General features: G+C 38.8%; 1 non-coding gene across 1 annotated transcript; it reads right to left on the bottom strand.

The window, feature by feature from the left end:
* Nucleotides 1-620: 620 nt before the first annotated feature.
* On the bottom strand, nt 621-757 carry LOC123927379. Its single transcript, XR_006815454.1, has one exon. It is a non-coding gene; the product is annotated as a U4 spliceosomal RNA (small nuclear RNA).
* Nucleotides 758-7,986: the final 7,229 nt, after the last annotated feature.

Raw genomic sequence — 7,986 nt, 5'->3', positions numbered from 1 at the left:
GGATGTACCCATATTTAAAGTAAAGAAACTATCTCCAAGGGTCGGAGTGTGCTGGGATATGAACTTATTGAACCAACCATCTGATTTTCAGAGACAAATACAAATAACAATACATTTCTTCTTGTTGTTGTTAATGGCCAATAAAAAAAAAAACTCCAGGGTTTGAGAAACACCTAGATCACAGATCCTAACATAGAAAAACTTCTAGAAAATGGGGCATACTGTGAAGAAGAACGATAAATTAAGCCTAACCAAGAGCAATGTGAGCACCCAGAAGCACAACTGTATAGAAGTGGGTTTCTCCACTGAAAGGACATATGGGAATCAGTAATGGAGGCAGGAGGTGCCTCTGATGAAAAGGATATGGGAGTCTTTAGTTTACTAACAACTGTGAGAAGATGTTATAAAGATGCTTTGATAATAAGGGGAACCATTCTTAGAAGGGCTGGTCATTTGGTTTAGTATCAAAGCTCACACATAATTCTTTAGAAATTGGGAGAAAATCTACTAAATTAGGATCAAGGGACTAAGGATGAATTTGTAGTATCAGGAGTAAATGTTGGAAGCTACTTTATGCTATCACATGAAGATCTATTAAGGATATGCTTGTTTGAATGCATTTCTAACTCAACATAAGAATTTTCACATGGTATCTGTTAGTCAGTTGGTCTATCAGTTCATTTGTACATTTTTCAATTAGCAATAATCACGCCTCGGATAAACCTCATTGGCTACGATACTGCCACTGCGCAAAGCTTCATTTGTACATTTTTAATGTGACATTTTCTCTCCATTTCATTTTAAGGGAATTAACTTTTTAAAATATGCAGAATTTTTGGCTCCAAAGATCTCTTTCATTTATTTTCTATTGTTTTTAGAGAATGAGAGAGAGGAGAATGTGAGCGGGGGCAGGGGCACAGGGAAATGGAGAGAGAGAATCTTAAGCAGGCTTCAAGCTCAGTGTGAAGCCGAACATGGGGCTCAGTCCCATGACCCTGAGATCATGACCTGAGCCAAAATCAGGAGTTGGACACTTAACCAACTAAACTACCCAGGCACCCCACTAAAGATCCCCTTTAGAGATTTTTATTTAAGACTGTGATGTTGATTACTGAGCAAGTAAGGGGTGAATAGTAACAGGGTTTTCATACTTTATCTCATTGAGGAAAGTTAATGAATATTTCATGGTACTGTTAGTTATTCTCTCTGTAGAAGTAGCTATTCTCTTTGCTAGTAGTTTGAATTATTTTATCCATCAGCACCACAAGGTAATGGTATAATTGATCAAACATGTAATGAAAAATTAGTTCCTTAGAACTCTAGTCTCTTAGAACTCTACTTTCATTACTTTTGAAGGTAATGAAAACCTACTCCAGTAAATCCTTGTGATTGCTAATCTGTGTACACTCAAAACCAGCTTAGTGACCAGTGAGCAGATCTGAGCTGACCAGCTGACATAGTAAACCAACCAATTTGCCTTGTTGCCTGAATTGACCAATTATTTGACTGGTATCATTGGACACTGAGGTAGAACCTGAAAGACTATGCATATAGATGCAAACTCTGAGTTTACAGTGGCAACTCATATACAACTCTCCCCAGCTATATGACACCTTTATTTCATCTCTTTGTACCATTTCAGGCTCAGTTCTGCTTTAGGGAAAGGGGCTGTGTTGACACAGAAGCCCACATTCCTTTATCTTGTATTTACCAAGTGCCCACAATATACCAGACATTTTGCTGGGTCTGTTGAGGTACAGTGGTGAGCCAGAAGAGACACATGGACTATACACCCATTCTCAAGTCTTTTTCTCTCTTGCTCATCTCCATCTTTCTGCAATCCTCAGTCTCCCAACAGAAGAAATGTCTTTCTCATTTAAGCATGCAACTCTTGTTTTCTTCCATCATACACTGGTCAGATTATTCCCCTACAGAACCAGCCCCTTCTAAAGGAGCTGATCTCCAACACTGTTAAATCCCATTTCAATTTCCCCTTTGCTATCTGCCATGCCATAGAGGTGGGCATTGGTGAACCACAAACACACAGTTCAGAAGAAAAGATGCTTCCCTGGCAGGCATTAGAAAGAAGGGGAGATTTGTGGCTAGTTTAGTGAATTTGATCCTTTCACACCAATAATTTAATTGTTATCTTTGTGAATACTCTAGAAGTTATGACATCATTGAATTCAGGGCAGGAAGGGCGCCTATGAACGTCTACTCCTTCACTTTTTCACACAAAGAGCTTCGATACCAAGTGGTTAAGTAAGTGTTTGTCTTCACACAGTCTGCTTGCTTGGGAATAAAAAAAAATTCAGTGAAAAAAGTAGAGATAAAATCTAAGCATAACTCATATCTAGACTCTAATTCATTATTATTAAAATCCAAGTTTAATTACAGTGATAAATTATTATTATTCTAAAGGGTCAAGCCTCCTTAAAGTCCTTCAATTACTTCACTTAAGAAAATAACTATAATTTCTTCTTTAAAATACCAAAATTAACCAAAATACTACTAATTCTCTGGGAACCAGGGGAAAGGGAGTCTAGAGCACAATCACACATAAGCATGTGTAGTTAATATATTTTTAGCATCTATAAGGAAGTAAGTTTTTTTTCTTGGACAAAAGAGTCTGTATGATATAATCTGTTTCCACTTTTTCAATAAAAATATGTTGGGTCTTTTTTTTTTTTTTAACACTTTTACCTTCTTTCTATTTCTAAAATTGTCCAAAGGCAATGTGATTTTTGTAAAATGTCCTAATGGTTCAAAATCATTTGACTGCCAATGTCTAATTCTAAACCTGATGTTCTGGAGAAATGTGTGGCCTAAACCATGCCAGAATGTCTTGTTTTATGTTTAAATGGTCACAGATTTAATAATGGTCTACGAAAAGGGGGGGGGCTTGCATTTAACTACATCCTTTATTTTTCAAGCACTCATCCAAGCATGCACAAACACAGGGGAATGCCATGCACTTTAAATCCATGAACATCATGGAAAAGGCCCACTCTGGTCTCTGTACACATTAACAAATTATTACCCATTAGGTCAATGCAGAAATTAATTGTGGGATTCTTTTCAAATCCACATTGTTTCCTGGCTCTGTTGCGGGCCACTCAATTAGACACCTCTCAAGGCCTTTGTGCTGGACTAAACGCAGCTAATTGTTCTATTTCTGCATGCAGTGATTCATCTCCCAGATGTCTCAGACCTTTCAGCAGCTCTCCTCCACCAATATCTCGACATATGAAAATAGAGTCATTTGGGACCTAGGCAGAGGGGAGAGATTGGGAAGCAAATAGAGCAGGGTATTCTTTACCCCTGCCCTTTGGTATGATTAATCTTCAGTGAGAAAGGACTCCTGAATCATTCTCTTGACAGGACAGCCCCCTTGCCCTATCTGGCTTCCCATGTGAGGAGAGATGGATGAATGCTTCCTTTTTTCTCTTCCTCCAGGTGCAGCCCTATTCACACTCAAGCCTGACAGCACATAATAGAACAGTTTCTACTTGCCCGTTGCCTTAGCTCTGTATTCTTTTCTCCTCCACTGATTCTCATTTGTTCAATCCCAGTGACAAAGCCAGCCACACTGAAAATGCACAAAGACTCAAAGACAGTCACTCATTTCCTTGGAGCACTGGAGTAAATGTGTTTGTGTGTTTTCTTACAGGAAACGTTAACTTCAGAGTAAATCTATGGAGAAAGGTCCTTACACCTCTAAGTTATTGGGTTAACTTGTATTTTTTTACTCTGACTTTCAACTTTCACCTGATCTTTGTATTGTTTTCTTCAACTTTCTTTACCTTTAGCAAATGGTGTCACTCACCCATTATAATAATTGAATATGCAATAATGAAGGTCTGTAGAGAGAGGAGTCCAATAGAGAGAGGAGTCCAAACAGGAGAGGAGTCCTGTTTTTTGTGCGGTTTCAACTATATTCAAAAGAACCAATAACTTATCATCATGGAATGTATTTTTTAGTTTTTACCCTGGTTGTCAAAAACATTCTGATTCAAAAAGTAATGAGAAATTGGTACTTAAAACAATGTTTTAACTTGATGTGGACACATATCTAGATTTAAGCTGAGCCCTGCCAATAATAATGAAGTTAAACATTGGGCTTAGTTTGAGTTCCCTGAAAACAGACATTGAGACTAGGATATGAGTGTACCTAGTTTATTTGGGAGGTGATCACAGGAAGTGAGGTTGGAATGATTTATGGGCGGGAAGGCAACCTAAAGAACCATATTATAAAGCTAAATTACCACTGTGGGCAGCTTGAACTCAGCCCCAATAGGGAATTCTAGGAGCCCCTTTGCATGCAATTCAAGATTTATCCCATCTACAGAGCAGGAGAGCTGTAGTAGTTCCATCAGCCAGTGGTCAAAAGTTGGTCCTACGAGACTGAATTAAACCTGTGTATCAGGTAGAGTATACTTGATCACTAAGTAGTCTTCAGGCTAATAAATGCAGGTGTGGCTATTGACAGGTTGCTGGGGACTCACCAGATGGCAGGTGGCAGGGCACCAGCAGAGTAGTGTCTCCCTCATTACTGCACTTTCTGAAACTTGGGCAGGAATGATCACTGGCTTTGAGCTAATTAAAATCCTGCACTGCTCTTTCACCTATGAAAACTCTGACTTTGACCTGTAAGGTCCTTCTTGACTCTTCATTTTGTTTCATCAACATTTCTGACTGAATTTCTCTGTCCTCTACTGAACTAGACAAACACCATGGCCAATTAGTCTAAAATCACAACTTTAAGAGACTCTGTTTATTTGTTTATTTTTGCAAGTACAATACAAAGATTTTCCCCCCTGCACTGTTTGTGAGCAATTGCTAACCTGATGTCCCAGAATCCCTGAGTATTTTAGTGTTATTTTGTACAAATAAGAACATTCTTTCATACAATTGCAAGATACCTATCACAATCAGGAAATTAACACTGATGCATTTCTACCATTGAATCCTCAAATCCCATTCAAGTTTCACCAATTGCCTCATTAATGACCAAAATCCATCTCTGCCAAACATCTCTTTTCCCTGAGATATTGAGGCCATCAAAAGACTTAAACACACATTGGTCAATAGTCAATGGAAAATAAGAGTACATTTTGATTGATTCAATTGCTAACGACTTATGAGCAAAGAAGCTTGAGAAAACTGAGTCTCTTGCTTCCCACCTACCATCCCAAATCTTAAGAATAACTGGCTGTCACAATGGTGCCAACTATATGAAGCAATGGAGAGCATATTGCAATAGATAGTGAAGAAAACAAGATGCCTGGGCTTCAAGAGTTATTGTCTCCTTTGCATGGAGTGAATGAAGAGCCCCTACTCAACCTCCAGTCATGCTGCCACTCATAACAATAGTCCAGTAGATGTCCTGAAATCAGCATCACGATTAGCAAATCTTTCTCAAACTTTTGGGAGGGGGTGGTACATAATGCTGAACTGAGAGATGGACAGAAAGTGCTTCTTTTTCTACATACTCATTTTGATAGAGTCTATGGGAGTTACAGCATGGCTCATTCAAAGATCCTGACTTTAATGGAGCAAAGCAAACTTTAGTTCAAAAAATAAAACATAAGACAATAAGTGTAAAGTTCTATGTGAAAGGGACAGAAAAAATGGGCAAAATGACGGTGCATGAATAGATTTCCTTTAAAAATTAAAAAGAGCTTTACAAATGAGATTTTTTTCTTGTTGTCCTCCCCTGCATATAAAGTTGGGAGTTTTATCTCAGGTCATTACAGAGACCAATTCTCACCAGGTGCTTAGGGTCATGGGTTCAGTTCATTCATTGGTTCCACTTCCTTTGGGCTCAGTCAACTAAAGCAGTGCAGAAGAGAACTTAATAAAGGAAAGGAAATCCTACCAGGACCTGCTCTACGGCATCTTAAGGTTTTAAATCTAATGCTTGGCCTCCTTATGCCTTCAGGTTAACCATATGTAAACAATTGCTACTTTTCACACAAGAAGCAGGTTACCTTTCAGTGGTGGACTGATTCCTTGGCCATAAAGTTTATAAGTCCACTGGCTAAGTTTATGAAGTGCTCAGGCATCCTTTGGAAATGAAAGGTTCTGTGTAGTGGCAAGGGCTCTAGGGTGCAAAAGAGAGGAAACACAGCCAAGGAGCCTAAGTCTTATTAGCCAGATACATTACTTTTGCAATGAAATTAGACACATTCTAAGAGAATTAAGACTGACCCACAGCACTGAAATGCCCTTGAGCTGGTAAAGCAAAGAGTCATTACATGCTCTGCCTCTGAGGGCTCGTAAGCATGGGAGAGCCTACAGAAAGGCTGAATGGAGTAAAAATAAAACATATTCCATCCCAAAATTAGTGACTGAAACTAACAATCTTTTTTTTTTTTCTCATTGCAACATAAGTTGATGTTTTGGGCTGGGCTTAAGTAGGATTGCTCCTCTCTGCTCAGTAAGGTGTTGGTAGATTTCACCCATTTGTTTGGGTGATGGTTGGATGGTTGGTGATTTGGTTGGTGGCTGATGGCCTCATTCACATGCCTGATGATGAATAGCTTCTTCAGGGTTAATGGTAGTGGCTGGGTGCTGGGTCACTCATCCTCCACAGGCTAGGGGAAGTTCATTCACATGGTGTTAGTAAGAATTCCCAAGAATAGCAAGACAGGAAGAGCCCCAGTGCTCAAGTACTTGTCATGCCTCTGTTTCTATCAGGTTTTCTAACTTCTCCTTGGCCAACACCAGTCACACATCTAAATCTAGATTCAAAAAATAGAGAAATAAACTCCCCTTTCCTTGAGAGAAGCCGTGAATTCTCATTACAAAAAAGGCATGGATGCAGGAAGAGAAAGAATATGTTGTCAGCCCTGCAATTGACCATATAAGGTAAAAAAAAAAAAAGAGAAGAAAGCTGAATATGTTCTCACCACAAATGCATTTAGATCCAAAGAAAATTCTGGAAGATAATACCAGTGGGAAATAAGGATGCCATATTTATTTTGGTATATAATTGCCATTATTGGAATCTTTCAGCTTATGTGGGGAGAGATTTTTGAGTCTCACACTATGATTTTTTTGTTCTTTAAAGTTTCTCTCTCACATTATGTGCAGGTTGAGGAAGCATAGTTATTTCTGAACAAAGAAGCTCATTATTCTCTCTCTCTCTCTCTCTCTCTCATACACACACACACACACACACACACACACACACACACACGTGCGCCTGTGCACATAGTGGTGCGGGGAATAAAGAAAAGAAGAAAAAGGAAAGGAAAATGCCAACTAGTTTTTTTTTTCTCCTCTTTATCCTTTCTTTCATTATTCTTTGCACTTGCCTATAAAACAAAATGAAGCATGTGGTAAACCTATCACACTCTCTCAATTTTAGTGAATAACTTCATACATTTATTTCTGTATGGTGATGGAGTTCAGGACACACTACTCCAAAATATGTCACCTTGGCATACTGACTATTTTAAACTGAAGGAGTTTCAGAAAAGGGCAGAGGAGGAAGGTCAGCGAACTTCCCTCGGTCCTTCTTCCCTGATATAGGTCATAAAACCTTTATGTGAGAGGTGCCTTCCTTATACCCAGAAGAAAGGAACATCCTCACTTCCAAAGACAAAGGGAGGCCAAGAAGAATCCTAACAGGCCTTGCTAAATCTCCCCCAGTTTATTACACTTACCTCCTACACCTTAACCTATCTTTTTTCTACACAATGGCCCACTTTTCATCAAACCTAACATAAAAATGCATGTCTAACTGTGTATTTGGGTCTTCATTTTCTTATGAAGCCTCCTGTGTCACTTAAAGCACATATTAAATAAATTTATATGCTTCTCTCATGTTAACCTGTCTTTGTCAGCTCAAATTTCAGACCCATCCAGGGACCCTAGGAGGATCAAAAACTTTTTCCTCCCCTACAATGTCAGCTAATACAATTATTCCCATTCTACCACTTAGAGCTATGTGGCTTTGGCAAGTTACTTAAGTAACTGATG

The sequence above is a fragment of the Meles meles genome, chromosome 16 (assembly GCF_922984935.1).
Source record: "Meles meles chromosome 16, mMelMel3.1 paternal haplotype, whole genome shotgun sequence".
NCBI lineage: Eukaryota > Metazoa > Chordata > Mammalia > Carnivora > Mustelidae > Meles > Meles meles.
This window is presented reverse-complemented; position numbering and strand designations above follow the sequence as displayed.